The sequence below is a fragment of the Ranitomeya imitator genome, chromosome 10 (genome assembly GCF_032444005.1).
Source record: "Ranitomeya imitator isolate aRanImi1 chromosome 10, aRanImi1.pri, whole genome shotgun sequence".
Lineage (NCBI taxonomy): Eukaryota > Metazoa > Chordata > Amphibia > Anura > Dendrobatidae > Ranitomeya > Ranitomeya imitator.
Genome location: NC_091291.1, coordinates 140,755,085 through 140,774,438, shown reverse-complemented (window position 1 = coordinate 140,774,438; position 19,354 = coordinate 140,755,085). Strand labels below are relative to the sequence as shown.

Here is a 19,354-nt window from a genome sequence, read left to right as displayed (position 1 = left end):
TTTCATTTTCTGACCAGTGCTGGTTATAGTCTTGGTTTTGGCCTCATCCCCAGAAAATTGTGAAAGATATGTAATAGATACGTGACGCCACTTCAAGAAGGTTCGTGTATTATGGAGTGACGCTGCGCCTTTAAGTCCCTGCCTCCGGCTTTACCTGATATAATGCCCCATTCCCGAATCCGCCGTATAAATCCCGCACAATAGTCTTCATCGCTCTGTAACATTTCAAGGCGAGCGGTGATGCAATTAGTTGTGTGTTATGTTCATTATGTTGGTATGACAACAAGAACACTGAAATGAAAGATAATGGGGAACGGTAATACAGAAAATTGTGTTGTTTTTTTTCTAGAGAACATCAAATTAATTGTTATATGCAATGTTGGAAATCATATCTACCATTCACAAAGCGGTTTCATGTACTGCTCAGTTCAGTTTGTGGACCTGTCTTTGCATTTTTCCCCACACGTCACAGAGCAAACTCCTCATAGTGATATACTGCAGATGTGATGCCTCTTAAGACTATGTTCACACCGCGCATGGGGGAACGAGGTCAGTCTCCGACACACAGACCAAATGTACATGGAGCCACCATGTGTCTGCAGACCTTACTGTAAAGTACAGCAGATTGTATTCAAAGATGGTGCAAAAATGTCCTGCATGGTTTCACTGGCTATACAGTGGTATACGCTCACCCTATACCTCCTCTTATGCTCTGCATGTGAACAATGCCTGATGAAACCAGTTATTTACAGCCAACCAGCAAAATCATAAAGTTCTCAGCTTTTATTGTAACCACCCAGCTACATGCCTCAGCTCTGATTGTAACCGCCAAGCTACGTGCCTCAGCTGACTGTAACCGCCAAGCTACGTGCCTCAGCTCTGATTGTAACTGCCAAGCTACATGCCTCAGCTCTGATTGTAACCGCCAAGCTACATGCCTCAGCTCTGATTGTAACCGCCAAGTTACGTGCCTCATCTGATTGTAACCGCCAAGCTACGTGCCTCAGCTCTGATTTTAACCGCCCAGCTACGTGCCTCAGCTCTGATTGTAACCGCCAAGCTACATGCCTCAGCTCTGATTGTAACCACCAAGCTACGTGCCTCAGATCTGATTGTAACTAAGCTACATGCCTCAGCACTGATTGTAACCGCCAAGCTATGTGCCTCAGCTCTGATTTTAACCGCCAAGCTACGTGCCTCAGCTGATTGTAACCGCCAAGCTACGTGCCTCAGCTCTGATTGTAACTAAGCTACATGCCTCAGCTCTGATTGTAACCGCCAAGCTACATGCCTCAGCTCTGATTTTAACCGCCAAGCTACGTGCCTCAGCTGATTGTAACCACCAAGCTACGTGCCTCATCTCTGATTTTAACTAAGCTACATGCCTCATCTCTGATTGTAACCGCCAAGCTACATGCCTCATCTCTGATTTTAACCGCCAAGCTACATGCCTCAGCTCTGATTTTAACCGCCAAGCTACGTGCCTCAGCTGATTGTAACCACCAAGCTACGTGCCTCATCTCTGATTTTAACTAAGCTACATGCCTCATCTCTGATTGTAACCGCCAAGCTACATGCCTCATCTCTGATTTTAACCGCCAAGCTACATGCCTCAGCTCTGATTGTAACCGCCAAGCTACATGCCTCAGCTCTGATTGTAACCACCAAACTACGTGCCTCAGCTCTGATTGTAACCGCCAAGCTACATGCCTCATCTCTGATTGTAACCGCCAAGCTACATGCCTCAGCTCTGATTGTAACCTCCAAGCTACGTGCCTCAGCTCTGATTGTAACCTCCAAGCTACATGCCTCATCTCTGATTGTAACCGCCAAGCTACATGCCTCAGCTCTGATTGTAACCTCCAAGCTATGTGCCTCAGCTCTGATTGTAACCTCCAAGCTACGTGCCTCAGCTCTGATTGTAACCTCCAAGCTACGTGCCTCAGCTCTGATTGTAACCTCCAAGCTACGTGCCTCAGCTCTGATTGTAACCACCAAGCTACGTGCCTCAGCTAGAGATGGTGCAAATCAATTGGCAGGACCCAGTCCACCGAACACATCATTAATCTATGGCTGCTGGACGGAAGCCTAGTGAATCGCCTCGTGCCTGCCGGCATCCACATCTGTTTTTTCAATTAGCTGGCCTGCTCCTGTGATAGAAATATATATATCATGTAGATCTCACTTGCATGTATACTCCTCTATAATCATATGTACTCATATATCCACAGCTAATATATACTCAGCTAGTTTATAATCAATTGCTCAATTTGACCACATGAGCTAGGCCAGATGGTTCCTTGGTACTTTCCAGACACCCGAAAAGCGGAACAGCACCAGATGCATTAAGTGCTGATCAGATGTCTCAACTTTGTCCTAGATGCAGAGAGCTACATTTTAGTTGCTTAATCAGCATTCATATGTGCATTAATTACAATGTTCCATATATATTTATATAACCAATAACAGGAGCTAGACAATATGGTAATTAACTAACCACCCCTAACCACCTCCCTTCTATATGCGATTATAAAACTATGTATGTACAGTAAATCATCAGTATTGATGGAATGTTTTTCTGTCACAATGGTGTACAGTCCATTCTTGATGAGCGCTCAAAATACTCAGTCTTATTAATTGAGAGCAATCACATAGATGGTATGTAAGAGTCACAAAAAACAGAGAAGAGCGACCAGGATGGTGAGCGGACTGCAAAGTATGTCCTATGAGGAACGGTTAAAGGATCTAGGAATGTTTAGTCTGCAAAAGAGAAGGCTAAGAGGAGACTTAATTTAATAGCGGTCTACAAATATATAAAGGGCTGTCCCAGTGTAGAGCAGTGTTCCCCAACTCCGGTCCTCAAGAGCCACCAACAGGTCATGCATTCAGGATTTCTTTAGTATTTCACAGGTGATGGAATTCTTGCCTTTCCAGGTAATGCAATGATCACCTGGGCAATACTAAGGAAATCCTGAAAACATGACCTGATGGTGGCTCTTGAGGACCGGAGTTGGGGAACACTGGTGTAGAGGGATCATCATTATTCTGTTAGATATTAGAAAAAAAATTTAACAGTGAGACATCACCGAGTGGAGCAAGCAGCCATGAGAGGTGGTGAGTTCTCCATCAATGGAAGTCTTTAAACAGAGGCTGGACAGACATCTGTCTGAGATGGTTCAGTGACTCCTGCATTGAGCAGGGGGAGCGATGCTGAACCCCTGGTAAAAGTCTTCCTGACGACCCTTTATATCTTACTCTCCAGGCATTTGGAAGTTGTAGCGTTGTCACTACAGCCCTCACTGGACAAAATACATCACATAGCAGATTCATGTGGCCAATGAAGCCAATCTGATGCATAAAGCCAGTCGGATCCATGAGTCCAATCGGTTCCATTCTGTGGAGTGTTAGGCTGTGTGCACACGTTCCGGATTTTTTGCGTTTTTTCGCTATAAAAACGTGATAAAACCTAAAAAAAAAAAAAAAACCTGCATCCATTAAGCGTCCTATTAATAGAATGCAATCCGCAATTTTTGTGCATAGAACGCATAGTTGAAAAAAATGCAGCATGTTCATTAATTTTGCGGATTTTTCGTGGATTTACCGCTATATAATGCATTGGGAAGCTCCGAAAAAAAAAAAAAAGAACACGAAAAATCCACACACAAAAACGTGAGAAAGACGCGCACAAAACGCATGCGGATTTCCTGCGGAAAAAGTTTTGTTCAGGAAATTTGTGCAAATAATCCTGACGTGTGCACATAGCCTAAGATTGTAACTTCTGAACAGCAATTAGGAATTCGCTTTTTTCAGCTCCATAACATTAGCTGCTGCCTGTCTATTATGCCGTAGTGTATAATTTTATCCATATAATGCCAGTGTACATAGTATTTTATAAGGGTACAAAGCAGGAAGACTGACAGTTTAATAACGCGCTTCTTGTGGATGGTAAAATTTTAATTGGGATTAAAAAAAAAACATAAAAAAAGGCATTTCATGAATAACGAGCAGCTGGAAGCTTTATATAAGGAAGGAAAGACCTAAGAATATCTGTGAGATTACAATGCCGGGGCGATGTGAAGGCAAATATGACTATATCTCGCTATATCCGTCCCTGCCGCACTTCTGTACGTCACATATAGTCGGAGATTATCATTCACAGAGAGGTGTTTGCTTCAACCTGGAAAACTAAGTCTCTCCTGGTTTGTAATCGGTTTTTAGCCAAATGCAACATTGATTTCTAGGCAAATGCAAGAAATTACTTTAATGAATGGTGGCCATTAATATCTGAAGGACGTGCACCAGATGGCGGCATAGATCACAAATATCGAGTGCCAGAGAAAAGGAAAGTGGGCAATCCGTACATGTCTATCTATTATCCATCTATCTCATCTATCCTTTCTTCTATCTATCAATTATCTATTTGTTATCTATCATCTATACAGTTGTATGAAGATTTATGGATTTTTTTGTGGGATGAGCTGTAGTAGTTTATATATACTGTTTTGAGGTTCATACGACTTTCTGATTCTCTTTATTCCATTTTTTTTTGGTATTCAAACCGCACTCAACATTACCAAATGTTATCTTTATTATTTTTAGATATTTACTTTTTTGAAAAAAGGGAATATAAGCTTTTAGGTATACTTTTTTTAAATTTATTTTTCCCCCTTTTTTTTGGGACTATGGGGGGACTTGAACTGGCAATCACTTGATCGCTTGTACAATCCACTGTAATATTGCAATGTGTTATCAAATTAACAATCTCAATAGAATGACCCAACTGTATATTATATATCAATCCTATTTGACCCGACTCGTCTATTTAAAATGGGCCATCTTCATTCATCAGACTGCTTGAGGTGTCATTCCAGTGACGCAGATTTCATTCATACGATATGGAAATGTCCTGTCGTTTTTCAATTTTGGAGAGAGGTAACGGTACTATTGACATCCTTGGTGTCGATCCCTGTTCCACTTGAGCCACTGGTATGCCTGTTTGGGGTGTGGGGGGCAGAGACCTGGGATCACCACACGGGAATCTTTCTGAGAGAATCGCTATTTATGGCACGAAAGGTGTTAGCAATGCGCTGGATGGGAGGTTCCTGTCCATCTCTTAGAGCATGGATTGACTTAGTGAACTCAATTATTCCATATGAGCGGACGCTGTATCAAAACAGGGGTTGTCCAGCCAAATTTGAGAAGATATGGGGAAGATGGAACTCATCCTGTCATACTGTTTAGGTCAAGATAACTCAGTATACGCATAAAAAAGGGTATATGATTATACAGACACTATTCACTCACAGGGCAGAGTCTATTTAGAACTCTTCTGCAAGAGGCACTATGTTATGTTAGTTTTGGAGGCTTTATTAGAAGTTAATGTAGTTAAGGTTCAAATAAGATGTTAACGATTAACATACACAGTTTATTATCTTTATAATATTTTATACATGGCTATGTATGGTAATTTTCTGTAACTAACTAATGGATAATGATGAATACAAGCAAATGTGTGTATGATCTGTCCTGTAATTAATAAACGAATTTAAAAAAAAAAATTAACAATCTCACACTCAGCTTTTGTAGGTGTACCAACATGGTGGAGACAGTGGCCTTCAGTCCCCCTCAGATGCCATGCGATTGCTATCAGCACCCCACAATTGCATCGGGGTTCATGGCTGCCATAAAGGACGCCCCCAACTTATGTCTAACTGCTTAAATGCTGCTGTTACAATGGATAGCGGCATCTGTAGGAGTTAAACTGCTCTAATCAGAGTCAGCGAGTTACACAGCCGTTGACTTGGGAGCCATGTACGCCCTGCACACGTCTAATGTCCGTCTATCTGATACAGAATACTCTGGGGCTCAGTGTCAGCACTGAAACCTGGGATCAAATCCCACCAAGGACAACATCTGCGAGGAGTCTGTATGTTCTCCCCGGGTTTACATGGGTTTCCTCCTGATTCTCCACTTTCCTCCCACACTCCCACATAGACTGATAGGGATTTAGATTGTGAGCCCCAATGGGGACCGTGATGATGATGTCAATAAAACTATAAACATACAAAATAAAGAGATCTATTGTCTTTCTTATATCAATCTATTATGAGGGTAACATTTTATTTTCTTCTATTTGCTGCTTTAGCTTTTTATCTTCAGTCTCGCCATCCATCGTGAGCATTTACAGTGATGATAATGATAATTTAGGCTGATTTCATCGCAGGACTTAGGCGTTCTCTCTTTCTATGGCTGACATGTCTGGGGGTTCAGATGTTAATTCTAAGGGTCCTTCCTCCTTATTATCAGGCTTGCTGGTTTGCTTGTTGTTGATCTGTTTTGACAGGAACTGGACTATTTGTTATTTTACCAATTCACTTACATATTGTTATAACCCTAATGAGTAACACAAAAAACAAAGAGATTGGGTTGAAAAAGTTCTAAACTTTTAAGGCTCCCGAAACCATCACTGATTGTGGATACCTCACACTAGACCTTGGAAATCAAGGTCCCAGAGTCTGGAGGAAGAGTGAAGAGGCCACAATCCAAGCTGCTGGAGGTCTGGTGTGAAGTCTCCACAATCAGTGATGGTTTGGGGGCCATGTCATCTTCTGGTGTAGGTCCACTGTTTTATCAAGACCAAAGTCAGTGCAGCCGTCTACCAGGACATTTTAGAGCACTTCATGCTTCCCTCTGCCGACAAGCTTTTTGGAGAAGGAAATGTCATTCTCCAGCAGGACTTGGCCCCTGTCCACACGGCCAAAAGTACCAACACCTGGTTTATATACGACAGTATCACTGTGTTTGATTGGCAGCAAACTCGCCTGACCTTAACCCCATAGAGAATCTATGGAATATTGTCAAGAGGAAGATGACACACCAGACCCAACAATGCAGACGAGCTGAAGGCTGCTATCAAAGCAACCTGGGCTTCCATAACCCCTCAGCAGTGCCACAGGCTGATCGCCTCCGTGCCACGCCGCATTGATGGAGTAATTGATGCAAAAGGAGCCCGACCAAGTATTGAGTGCATTTACTGATCATACATTTCAGTAGGCCAACATTTCAGATGTTAAAATCATTTTTTCAAGCTGATGTTATAAAGTATTCTAATTTACTGAGATAATGACTTTGGGGTTTTCATTGGCTGTAAGCCATAATCCTCAACATTAACAGGAATAAACACTTAAAATAGATCACTGTGTAATGACTCTATATAATATGAGATTCACTTTTTGTAACTGAAATTAACTTTTTGATGATCTTCTAGTTTTGTGAGATGCACCTGTATGTTGTTATTATATAATGGCCTTCAGCTTGATCTTGTTTCCATGGCGACTTCATGGATGAACACTCTGTAGGAAGATCAATCTTGTGCAGCCTAGAAAGGTCCGCCAGGGTCTTCTCCACCATTATGGTGATTGTATCCAGCCATCGGGTTTCTGGTCTTTCTGTTCGTGTTCCTTCTATTCTCCTCACCATGATGTCCTTCTCCAGTGATCGCTCTCTTTGTATGATGTGTCCACAGTAGACAAGTCGTAGCTTGGTGATTCTTGTTCCCAGTGACATGTACGGCTTGATTTGTTCCAAGATTGATTTGTTTGTTCTTCTTGCCATCCCTGGTATTGATATCATCCTTCTCCATACTTCACCTCATTTCAGCATTGATTCGTCTTCTGTCTTGTTTCCTTATTTTTCAGGTTTCGCATTCGTATGTTACTACAGAAATGACCAGACTATGTAGGAGCCGTGACTTCGTCACCAGTGACATGTTCCTCGATTTGAAGACCTTGTCCAGTGCCTTCATTGTTGATTTGTCCATAGCGATTCTCCTATTGACTACCGGTGATGGTGATATCGCTGCTTTAGGACAGCGAGCCTCAGATATTCAGACCTTTGACTATTAGATTTCAGCCATCTCTCGGATTTTGTTTCTTTGATTACATTTAGCATCGGTGATGTGTATCTCTTTCCAATATTTCGTATGAAGCATGCGTCATCCTGGCATAAAGAACATTAGGAACGTTATCTCCTGGTTGACCTCCTGCAAGACATCAGCGATGTAATTCTATTTTGACCCCCTGCAAGACGTCAGTCATATTGATGTCATTGATTGCTTTAGGTTTTTTTTGTATAATACATCATTATCATCCTGGATGTGAACATCTATCAATTACTGGTTATGGAGAATTATATACAGACTGGAGCCGGAGTGAGATTTACTAAACAGAATCAGCCAGAATTCTAGAAAAAAAAGTTACCTTAATCTCATGCACCACTCGTGTGGTTTTAGGACACGTCTGTCACTTTAAAAAAAAAAAAAATATTTTTTAAACAGTAGACACTTTGTAGGAGCATGAATTAATGTCCTCAGTTTTTCTTAGCAGGGGTGGGACCGCAAACGTGTAGGTTTAACCATGGCAAAAGTTTCTTAGTACTCCCATAACACATGGGTGAATAGAGGTCAAGAGACTACCTGCTGAGTGTTCTTATGTGCTCTCCTACTTAATGAGCTATATGTACTGTATGCAGCTGTCTTTCCACATGGAACTGGCTGTATAGGAGGCACAACTATTCTAAACTCTTCACTTTTATACTTTCAATTCTACAGGGTGGGCCATTTATATGGATAGTCCTGGATGGGCCATTTATATGGATACACCTAAATAAAATGGGAATGGTTGGTGATATCAACTTCCTGTTTGTGGCACATTAGTATATGGGAGGGGGAAAACTTTTCAAGATGGTTAGTGACCATGGCGGCCATTTTGGATCCAACTTTATAAATGGCCCACCCAGGTGTATCCATATAAATGGCCCACTCTGTACTTAATGAAAAATAAAATATCTGAGGGATATTTTGTGATCTCTGGGACAGTTTTTGGCAATGATCATATATTAGTTCAGAAACTATGAAGCATATGTGGGTGCATTAGGGCTCTGTTCACACAATAATTTTTCTACAAAGCAATCAATGTGTGAAGCAATAGACAAGGATGGTAAATTAGCCAGAGAAATCCAGAGAACCTAAATATGTAGAAAATCAAAGTTTAAAAAAACAGATTTCACTGCAAACCAATCTGCTGTCCAACTTTGAACATTTCCGTAACACAAAGACTTGACGTCCTCAAAGGGTCAAAATATTTGGTGATAGAAAAAAAGGGATTTTCTAGCTCACCGTGAAGTTGTTCCCATGCAGTTGGATCATGGATAGCGGCTCTGCGTAAGTACGAAGAAACTGTAGTAAAGGACGGATAATCCGGCCCAACGGAAATGCAATAGTCTTTATTCAAGTAAGTATCTTACAAAGGAAGACAGGTAAAACGTTCATGTTACAATCAAAGATGGCATCTACGCATTTCAGGAGATCTTGATTAAGAGTGCTGTGGCACCTGAAATGCGTGGATACCATCTTTGATTCTAACAAGAATGTTTTACCGGTTGTCCTTGTAATTTGGCAAAATTTCATTAAATGAAGGGTGGTTATGGGAGCAAACACAGAAGAGGCCCCTGTGCAAGAGCAACATATGTGCCCTTTGCAGTTAAAAATCTCATCGTAATTTACAATGCCACCTGTTTTGGAGGTAGAAGTGGGGCCCCTTACCTTTTGGGCCCTTGTCCAGGTGCACAGGTTGCACCAATGACATGTCCTCCCAAGGTGGTTATTGTCTGGCCTTTAGCTAGCATCTTACTTTTGCATCCACCTCCTGATCCTACAGTGTCTCCATCTTTTGTAGCGTGGTGCCTACAGTGAGACATGGTGGTGGCAGTGTTCCTGTGTGGAGCTGCATAATCTGCTGGTGTCGGGAGTTGGGGGGATACACGATCTGCTGGTGTCTTGGGGCTATATGAGACTCAGGTGTTTCCGGGGGGAACATGAGCTGCTGGTGTCTCAGGGTGCATGAGATGCTGGTGTCAGGATGTATGATCTGCTGGTGTCTTGGGGGAACATTAGCTGCTGGTGTCGGGGGGCTATATGAGACTCAGGTGTTTTAGGGGGAAACATTAGCTGCTGGTGTCGGGGGGCTATATGAGACTCAGGTGTTTCGGGGGGAACATGAGCTGCTGGTGTCGGGAGGGTGATACATAATCTGCTGGTGTCTCGGGGTGCACATGAGCTGCTGGTGTTGGGGAGCTATATGAGATGCACGTGTTTCGGGGGAACATGAGCTGATGGTGTCAGGGGGCTACATGAAATGCTGGTGTCTCAGGGTGCAAATGAGCTGCTGTTGGTTGTGGCTACATCAGCTGCTGGTGTTGGGGGGAACACGAGCTGCTGGTATTGGGGGGAACACAAGCTGCTGGTATTGGGGGGAACACAAGCTGCTGGTATTGGGGGGAACACAAGCTGCTGGTATTGGGGGGAACACAAGCTGCTGGTATTGGGGGGAACACAAGCTGCTGGTATCGGGGCACATAAGCTGCAGGTGTCGGGGCTACATTTCACAGATGTGATCATGAATTCACAGATGTGCGGCTCTATAGTCACAGAGAAGATGTCCACATCACTCCGACCCCTCGGTAGACAAGTTTTTTTCCAACATGATACAAAACACACATCTAAGAAGAACAGGGTGACTGTGACTCAGGGGCCAAATGTCTACTCATCTGACAACCGACCACCTATGAGCAATTCTGAAGAGACAAGTTGTCATTATTCTCCATTCAGCACCCGGGCTCTGGAGTTCGTTCTTGAAGAATGGAAGAAGATGGATGTTATAATATGTCGCCAACTTGTTCCTTCCCGACCTACAAGATTTGGTGCTGTCCCTAACACTCATGGTGGCCACACAAAATATTAGATGCAGTAGTTTTTGATCTGGGGTGTTCTTATTTTTGCATCAACTAATTTGAGTAAAACTGAAAAAATGTCTAATGAAAGTTATATTGTTAACCTTGCCGTCATGTTTTGGGTTAAAAACAAACGTTCCATTGTCAATGTTTTGCAAATTGTTCTTGTGTTTAAAGATATATTGATTAAAATCTCAGTTTTCAGAAGGGGGTGTACTCATTTATGCTGAGCACTGTACCTAAATATTCATTGCTACAGAAAAGGTGACGATTTCTAGAGCAGATTCGTTCCCGCCGGTTATTTAGTAGCGCTGTGGCTTTCCTCCAAGTTGAGAAATGAATCTGATCGTCCTCAGTTGTCAGAGAGGCAGAGAAGACGGATGGAAAGAAACTGCTAGTTATTAATTCAAGATTCAAACATCTGGCTGCAATAATCATTAAAAACATCAGCGATAGACCGTTGTAATATGCTAATTGCATTTGCATCCGGTTCTTGATGCAAACGCCTGTAAGACAAAGTCATACATATTTATAACCTCAAAATAGCTGACTGAATAATTGCACATTTAAGTAACTTCTTTTTTTCTTGTGTAAAAAGTCATTATATTATTGCAGCTAATTAGCGATGGGAAAATTGAATCATTATTATTTGTGGAGTTAATTTATACTAATTTCACCCTAAGCAATATAAATTCAAACACGCTTCTCTAAATTGCTGAGGCTGATGAAGAGCCAGTGGCGTACCTCAGGGAGAGCTGCGGGCGATGGGGAACGATATAGGCTTCTGTTCACACATCAGGAAACTAAACGTCAGCACGAATCATAATAAAAGATACAAAACTTCACAGTAATGAAGTGATCTGGTCCCAATCACAGGGCAGATCTATTAAATTACAGAACACAAAAGACTAACATCAACATTCAGAGAGTGCTCAGTGTAAAGCTGCAATATTTCACGATAATGATCTAATCATCTTCACAAATGTACATGAATATACTATAATACTGCTAGTATGTACATAATATAACTACCATAATGCTGACCCTATGTACAATAATATAACTACTATAATACTGCCCCTATGTACAAGAATATAACTACTATAATACTACCCCTATGTACAAGAATATAACTACTATAATACTGCCCCCTATGTACATAATAGAACTACTATAATACTGCCCCCTATGTACATAATAGAACTACTATAATACTGCTACTATGTACAAGAATATAACTACTATAATACTGCCCTTATATAAAAGAATACAACTACTATAATACTGATCCTATGTACAAGAATATAACTATAATCCTGCTTCAATATACAAGAATATAACTATATTTCTGCTCCTATGTACAAGAATATAACTACTATAATACTGACCATATGTACAAGAATATAACTACTATAATACTGCTCCTATGTACAAGAATACAACTATTATAATACTTCCCCTATGTAAAAGAATATAACTACTATAATACTACCTCAATGTACAGAATATAACTACTATAATACTGCCCCTATGTACAAGAATAATACTATAATACTGCTCCTATGTACAAGGATACAACTACTATAATACTTCTATGTACAAGAATATAACTACTAATAATACTGCCTCCTATGTACAAGAATATAACTAGTATAATACTGCTCCTATGTACAAGAATATAACTACTATAATACTGCTCCTATGTACAAGGATACAACTACTATAATACTTCTATGTACAAAAATATAACTACTATAATACTGCCTCCTATGTACAAGTATATAACTACTATAATACTGCTCCTATGTACAAGAATATAACTACTATAGTACTGCCCCTATGTACAAGAATATAACTACTAATAATACTGCCCCTATGTACAAGAATATAACTACTATAATACTGCCCCTATGTACAAGAATATAACTACTATAATACTGCTCCTCTGTACAAGAATATAACTACTATAATACTGCTCCTATGTACAAGAATATAACTACTATAATACTGCTCCTATGTACAAGAATATAACTACTATAATACTGCTCCTATGTACAAGAATATAACTACTATAATACTGCCCTGTGTACAAGTATATAACTACTATAATACTGCCCCTATGTACATAACATAACTGATACACCCTCTGTGAGGCTTCTATACCACATATTCCTATGATACATGTATAAATATAGGCTTTTGTGCCAGTGTCAGCTCTACATTATGTTTGAGACAGAACCTAATACTGAAAATAATGATTTTCATCAAAATGCAGAGCGGGAACTTTCTTTTTTCCCACAGAGAAATGCAAATAAGGGCCACCGACGTAGATGAGGGAGGTGTGCCTGTAAAAGTGCTTAAAATAAGATGTAATACAGCCGCAGCCTAATGAGATCATTACCAAACAAATTCCTAGTAATTTCGCCCATCAGCAAACATTCAACTTCAGCACAAACCACTAAAAAAATGTTTTGATTAACTGGCTCATTTACAGCTCCGGCGAGGCGCTAACTAACATTTTATGCTGAAGACCAACTTTGGCAAGAATAGTGAGAGGAAAGGGCAAATGTTGGAGAAGTCTATTTCATTTTAGTTAATGTCTAATCTTCTGAAGTTATGATGCATTTAATAAACATTTCACAGAAAACTCGCCGGTCAGTGGAGAAGCTCCTGGGTCTGCGGACATGATGTGACTCCACAAAACACAGAATCATCATAAAGGCCACAAGACAAAGTTCCAGCTAAAGACTTGGGTGTCCCAGCGGTAACAGGAGGGATGAGATTTCCGGAGATGGGGCGTTGATTTATTCTAATTGCCCAATTCAAGTGGGGAAGGAATTTTCCATCTATTATGGGACAGTTCACATTTGCCTCATGGGATTTATGCCTTCCTCTGAATCAACATATGAATAGGTACAGGTGCCAATACACAGGAGCGTTGTCTCACCACTCCCATACACATAAACAGTTGGACTTTCAATTGAGAGAAGGGAGAAAATTGCTGCCTCTAGACTACTCTGTCCCCCTCCAGGTTGCTCTATTTCCTTAATTCACATTGGCGCAATTAGAGTCCGATGGGCTCCAGTGCAAAATTTGGACCTGGTCCCCCACCAGCATGATGGCCAGATGTATGGGCCCTTTTAGCATTCTGGATCCTAAAAATATATGTGTTCACCCTCCCCCCCCCCCCCCCCATGTAATATTGTCTTCTGTCAAGGCTCCTTCATGTAATAATGTCTCCTGTCCTGGCTCCTTCATGTAATAATGTCTGCTGTCATGGCTCCTTCACGTAATAATGTCTCCTGTCTGTCCTGGCTCCTTCATGTAATAATGTCTCCTGTCATGGCTCCTTCACGTAATAATGTCTCCTGTCCTGGCTCCTTCACGTAATAATGTCTACTGTCCTGGCTCCTTCATGTAATAATGTCTGCTGTCCTGGCTCCTTCATGTAATAATGTCTCCTGTCATGGCTCCTTCACGTAATAATGTCTCCTGTCCTGGCTCCTTCATGTAATAATGTCTGCGGTCATGGCTCCTTCATGTAATAATGTCTCCTGTCAAGGCTCCTTCACGTAATAATGTCTCCTGTCCTGGCTCCTTCATGTAATAATGTCTGCGGTCATGGCTCCTTCATGTAATAATGTCTCCTGTCAAGGCTCCTTCACGTAATAATGTCCCCCATCCTGGGCCTCTTCCAGCAATAATGTCCCACATTTTAGGCCCCTTTGACTAATGCCTCCCATCCTGGCTCCTTCCAGTAATAATGCCCCCTATTATAACAATTTTCCCCTTCCTGGACCCCTTCCTGGTATAATGTTCTCCATCATGTATTAATGGTCCCATCCAGGGCCCTTAATTTAATGATATCCTCCACCCTGGGCCCGTTCCAATAATAATATCCTCCACACTGGGTCCCTTCCTATAATAAAGTTCTCCACCCTGGGCCCCGTCCTGGTATATTGCCCCCAATTCTGTGCACCTTCCATTCTTCTTCATCACATTTTAAAAAGAAATGAAGGATTATTCTTACCTTCTGCTGCTCACATGACACATGTCGTCTGTAGCCGGCGCAGAAGCCGGCAGCTGACTTCGGTGTGCCGGCACGGCCAGCGCCTGATGTCACTGCCATGTGCTGCTCGTCAAGGTCAAGCTGACGTCTGCGTGTATTGCAGTGCAATGAGCCGGCTGTTCTCTGCGCCGCAATATATTTCAACTGAATGTCGGTCCAAAGACTTACATCAAAGTGAATTTGGCGTTGGCGGACCCCCTTCCGCACAGTTGCAGATGCACACTCTGCGACCTCGATTGTCACCCCCTGCTCCTTTGTACGGCGCTGTGTCCCTGCTCCAGACTGTTCTTTGGCCACCCTCCAAACTGCTCCATATCCTGATCTTTCCTCCATCAATATCGATTTCAGGGAGCCCTCTTGCATATTAGATCATCAACCTCCCCTGCCAAGATTTGGCCTGGTTTAATCTAATTTGTATGGGGGTCTTAAAACCTGATGGCTATTTCTTTTATCAAGTGCATCAACTATTAAATAAACCACCTTTCTTCTTCTTTACCTTGAGCGTAGAAGGAATTAAGTCTAGATTGGAGACGAGAGAAGGAATGGTGCCTAGGGACCTTCTCTCTGACAAGCAAATGACTAATCTGGTTATTACAATGTATCCCTGATAATCTGTCAGACATAAAGCAGAGCATTAAAAATAACATATAATCTTCTGAGTACTTCTTTAAATTACAATTTTGCTGAATATTAATATCTTTTGAAAGGACTGCCCACGTTTTCTTACCAAAACCCCTTTGTTTCCCCTATATGCATGAAATGTTTTCACGAGTGTGTAACGTCATCCTGGGAGATCTGAGGTTTGAAGATCATTGCGTATTGTGAATCACAGAGCTTCCGTTTAGCCTGTGTGCTTGTGTCCCATATTAAATGGATTTTGTTTCCTTTGGTGCTGAAGAGGTTAATGACCCTTTCTGTGCTGGTCAGAAACTTGCAGCTCCATTTCAGCTGCTTCTGATCTGGTCATTACATCTCCATATAAAACATGGCCAGACCCTCTCTGTCTTGTAAGTGAAATCTTTGCTTCCTAGCTCCTTAGAGATGCTCTGCTGAGTTGGAGGTAGTTGTTGCTACTAGATTGTTGTGTGCTGTTTTTGGTTTCCACATTGTCCTATTCCTATTTGGTTGTACATTCCTATCTTTCCCTATATACCTCTTTAGGTGAGTGTTTGTATGCTTGTTGCTTTCTGTTATTCCCGTTTTGTTTTTGTGTCTTGTTTACCTTACATTTCTGCCTCAGGCCTCCTGGCGGAGGAGACAGATCAGGGTTTAACAGGAAAACAGTAAGGTTGCAGACTCAGGCCTCTCTACCTTCAAGAGTACCCCTGGGACAGGGATAGTTAGCGCCCCATTTCCAGGGTCAGTTTGAGGCTCCTCTTCCTTACTGAAGACCTTCACAGAGTGACAAATGTATCTTTTTCTGGAACTAAAAGATCTGCATAAAGGAAAGAACTACATTGTCCAGAGGGTCAGAATGTGGCCCCTACAGATACTCGGCCAATGTCAGAGGCGTCCTGTGATTGTGACTCCCGCTCCTCCAATAAATACTAGAACAAATGCCCTGGAAAAGGTAATAGGGACCAGAGAACTCCAAGTAGTACATAAGTAACAACAGGTGAAAGCACACACCAGAAAACTGAGTATAATCCACAATATAGTTTTATTAGAATAAAAACAGTAACAAATACACCAAAAATAGTTAAAATAAAAACCACTGGAAAACCAATAAGAGGACACAACATTACCGACATACAAATAAGCCAATAGATATATATATACCATGTGAAAACATTCAATACTCCAAGAATAACCTATCGAATGCAATATCCCAGTATGTCAGCATATGCTAGAAAAGCTAAATGCATAGGGTAGTGCAAGAAAGTGCACAATGCAAACAGAACTATTGGTCTAACCAAGACCTAACAAAAAGGTAAACATGGAGGAAACATGGTATACTTACAAAATAGCAGAGGCAATATGCCAGCAAGAGGTCGGTCCCTGCCGCCCCAACGCACGTTTCCTGAGGAAGTCTCGACAAAACGTGCGTTGGGGCGGCAGGGACCGACCTCTTGCTGGCATATTGCCTCTGCTATTTTGTAAGTATACCATGTTTCCTCCATGTTTACCTTTTTGTTAGGTCTTGGTTAGACCAATAGTTCTGTTTGCATTGTGCACTTTCTTGCACTACCCTATGCATTTAGCTTTTCTAGCATATGCTGACATACTGAGATATTGCATTCGATAGGTTATTCTTGGAGTATTGAATGTTTTCACATGGTATATACCGTATTTTTCGGACTAAAAGACGCACTTTTTCCCCCCCAAAAAAGGGGGGAAAATGGGGGCTGCGTCTAAGAGTCGCAATGCAGGCTTACCTAGGTGGCAGAGGTGCAGTGGCAGAGGTGCGGTTGCGAGGGTGTGGCGGCAGAGGAGGCGCAGTAAGCGGGGTCCCTTTCCCCGGTATGGTGATGCAGCAGGCCCGGTATGCAGCAGAGCCGGGTGAATCCTCTTGTTATCGGTGGTGGCGGCCATTTTCCGGAGGCCGCGCGTGCGCAGATGGAGCGCTCTGCTTCCCGGGGCTTCAGGAAAATGGCCGCCGCGATCTCCATCTGCGCACGCGTGGCCTCCCGCGGCCATTTTCCTGAAGCCCCGGGAGCAGAGCGCTTCATCTGCACACGCGCGGCCTCAGGAAGATGGCCGCGCCCACCGATAACAAGAGGATTCACCCGGCTCTGCTGCATACCGGGCCTGCTGCATCACCATACCGGGGAAAGGGACCCCGCTTACTGCGCCTCCTCTGCCGCCACACCCCCGCCACCGCACCAAGGCCACCTAGGTAAGCCTGCATGGTAAGCCAGGGACCCCTCTCACGCCATACCTCTCACTGCACCTCCTGATCCCAGCACCTCCTCATCCCAGTACCTCCTCATCCCAGCACCTCCTCATCCCAGCATCACCCCACCTCTGCCGACACCTTGCCTCCTGTGACCCTGCTCTGCCACCGCCATCCCTCAGGTAAGATACTGTAAATTCGGACAATAAGACGGACCCCCATCTTATAAAAAATCTTTTTTTCTGCAATTTTGACCCCAAATTTGGGGTGCATCTTATGGTCCGGTGCGTCTTATAGTCGGAAAAATACGGTATATATCTATTGGCTTATTTGTATGTCGGTAATGTTGTGTCCTCTTATTGGTTTTCCAGTGGTTTTTATTTTAACTATTTTTGGTGTATTTGTTACTGTTTTTATTCTAATAAAACTATATTGTGGATTATACTCCGTTTTCTGGTGTGTGCTTTCACCTGTTGTTACTTATGTCTCGCTCCTCCAATGTAGACATCCCCATACAATCTCAGACAGGAATTAGTTGATGCTCACACAACACTTGACTGTCCTTGTGCTGAAATCAGAAAAAGAGGAACCAGTGGCCCCCAGCAACCTACTTAACTACGAAAAAAAGTATCTGGGAGAAGTAAAACCTTCCTCCGCCAGTAACTCAAACACGAGTTCTGTTCTTTGGATCATTTGGTGATGCCACAATCCTTTTTCTACTGGATTTGCTTATTCATGTGCTCGACAAATACAATACCCTGTGTGGACTCTGCGCTCACTGTTTTAGTAGTTTAAGGGTTTGTTAACACATTAAATATTTCGACTGCAGGAATTAATGCAATGATCTATTTCTGTAACAGGTGCATGGATTTCTACAGAACACATTCTGATGAATAAAACAGCAAGTAAATCTACAGAATGTCACTTTTATATATGCAGTGGAAATAAAAAAAGGAAACTGGAAAAACAGGCGTGATTATTTTAGGAGAAATTCATGAACATCGCACTGTGCGCCATTCAGATCCATTTCTAATTGCATTATATGCCGAACTGTGATCGTTCTATAGCCAGTAATTGAAGGGTATTTGTCCCTGGACACTTTTAGCACAAATAACAGCAGTAACTGTCAGCAACTGCAGAAGTGAGAATCAGCAATAACGTTATACAGCAGGGATCTGTGTGTGCACATTGTAATAATGCTCAATATGACTGCAGCCTTCCACTGCTCTTACCTTCCATGTCCACACTCTTCATTTGCATGTGTTATCGGTGTATGTATATATATATATATATATATATATATATATATATATATATATATATATATATATATATATATATAGATATACACTAGATTGTGGCCCGATTGTAACGCATCGGGTATTCTAGAATATGCATGTCCCCGTAGTATATGGACAATGATGATTCCAGAATTCGCGGCAGACTGTGCCCGTCGCTGATTGGTCGAGGCAACCTTTATGACATCGTCGCCATGGCAACCATTATGACATCTACGTCGATACTGTGCCCGTCGCTGAATCAGAAACGTGGGATTTCTACGTCCTTTTTGACATCATCGTCGCTGTGCCCGTTGCTGATTGGTCGAGGCCTGGCGGCCTCGACCAATCAGACATGGGATGTCTATGTCCTTTATGACATCATCG

The 19,354-nt window shown here is 42.2% G+C and overlaps 1 long non-coding RNA gene across 2 annotated transcripts in view; it reads left to right on the top strand.

The window, feature by feature from the left end:
• The window catches only part of LOC138652088 (uncharacterized), a 194,535-nt gene extending 184,700 nt beyond the window's left edge, over positions 1-9,835 (top strand). For both annotated transcript variants that reach the window (XR_011315570.1, XR_011315569.1), the window contains one exon: positions 7,698-9,835. This is a non-coding gene — a long non-coding RNA (uncharacterized lncRNA). The remainder of the gene's footprint in view (positions 1-7,697) is intronic.
• Positions 9,836-19,354: the final 9,519 nt, after the last annotated feature.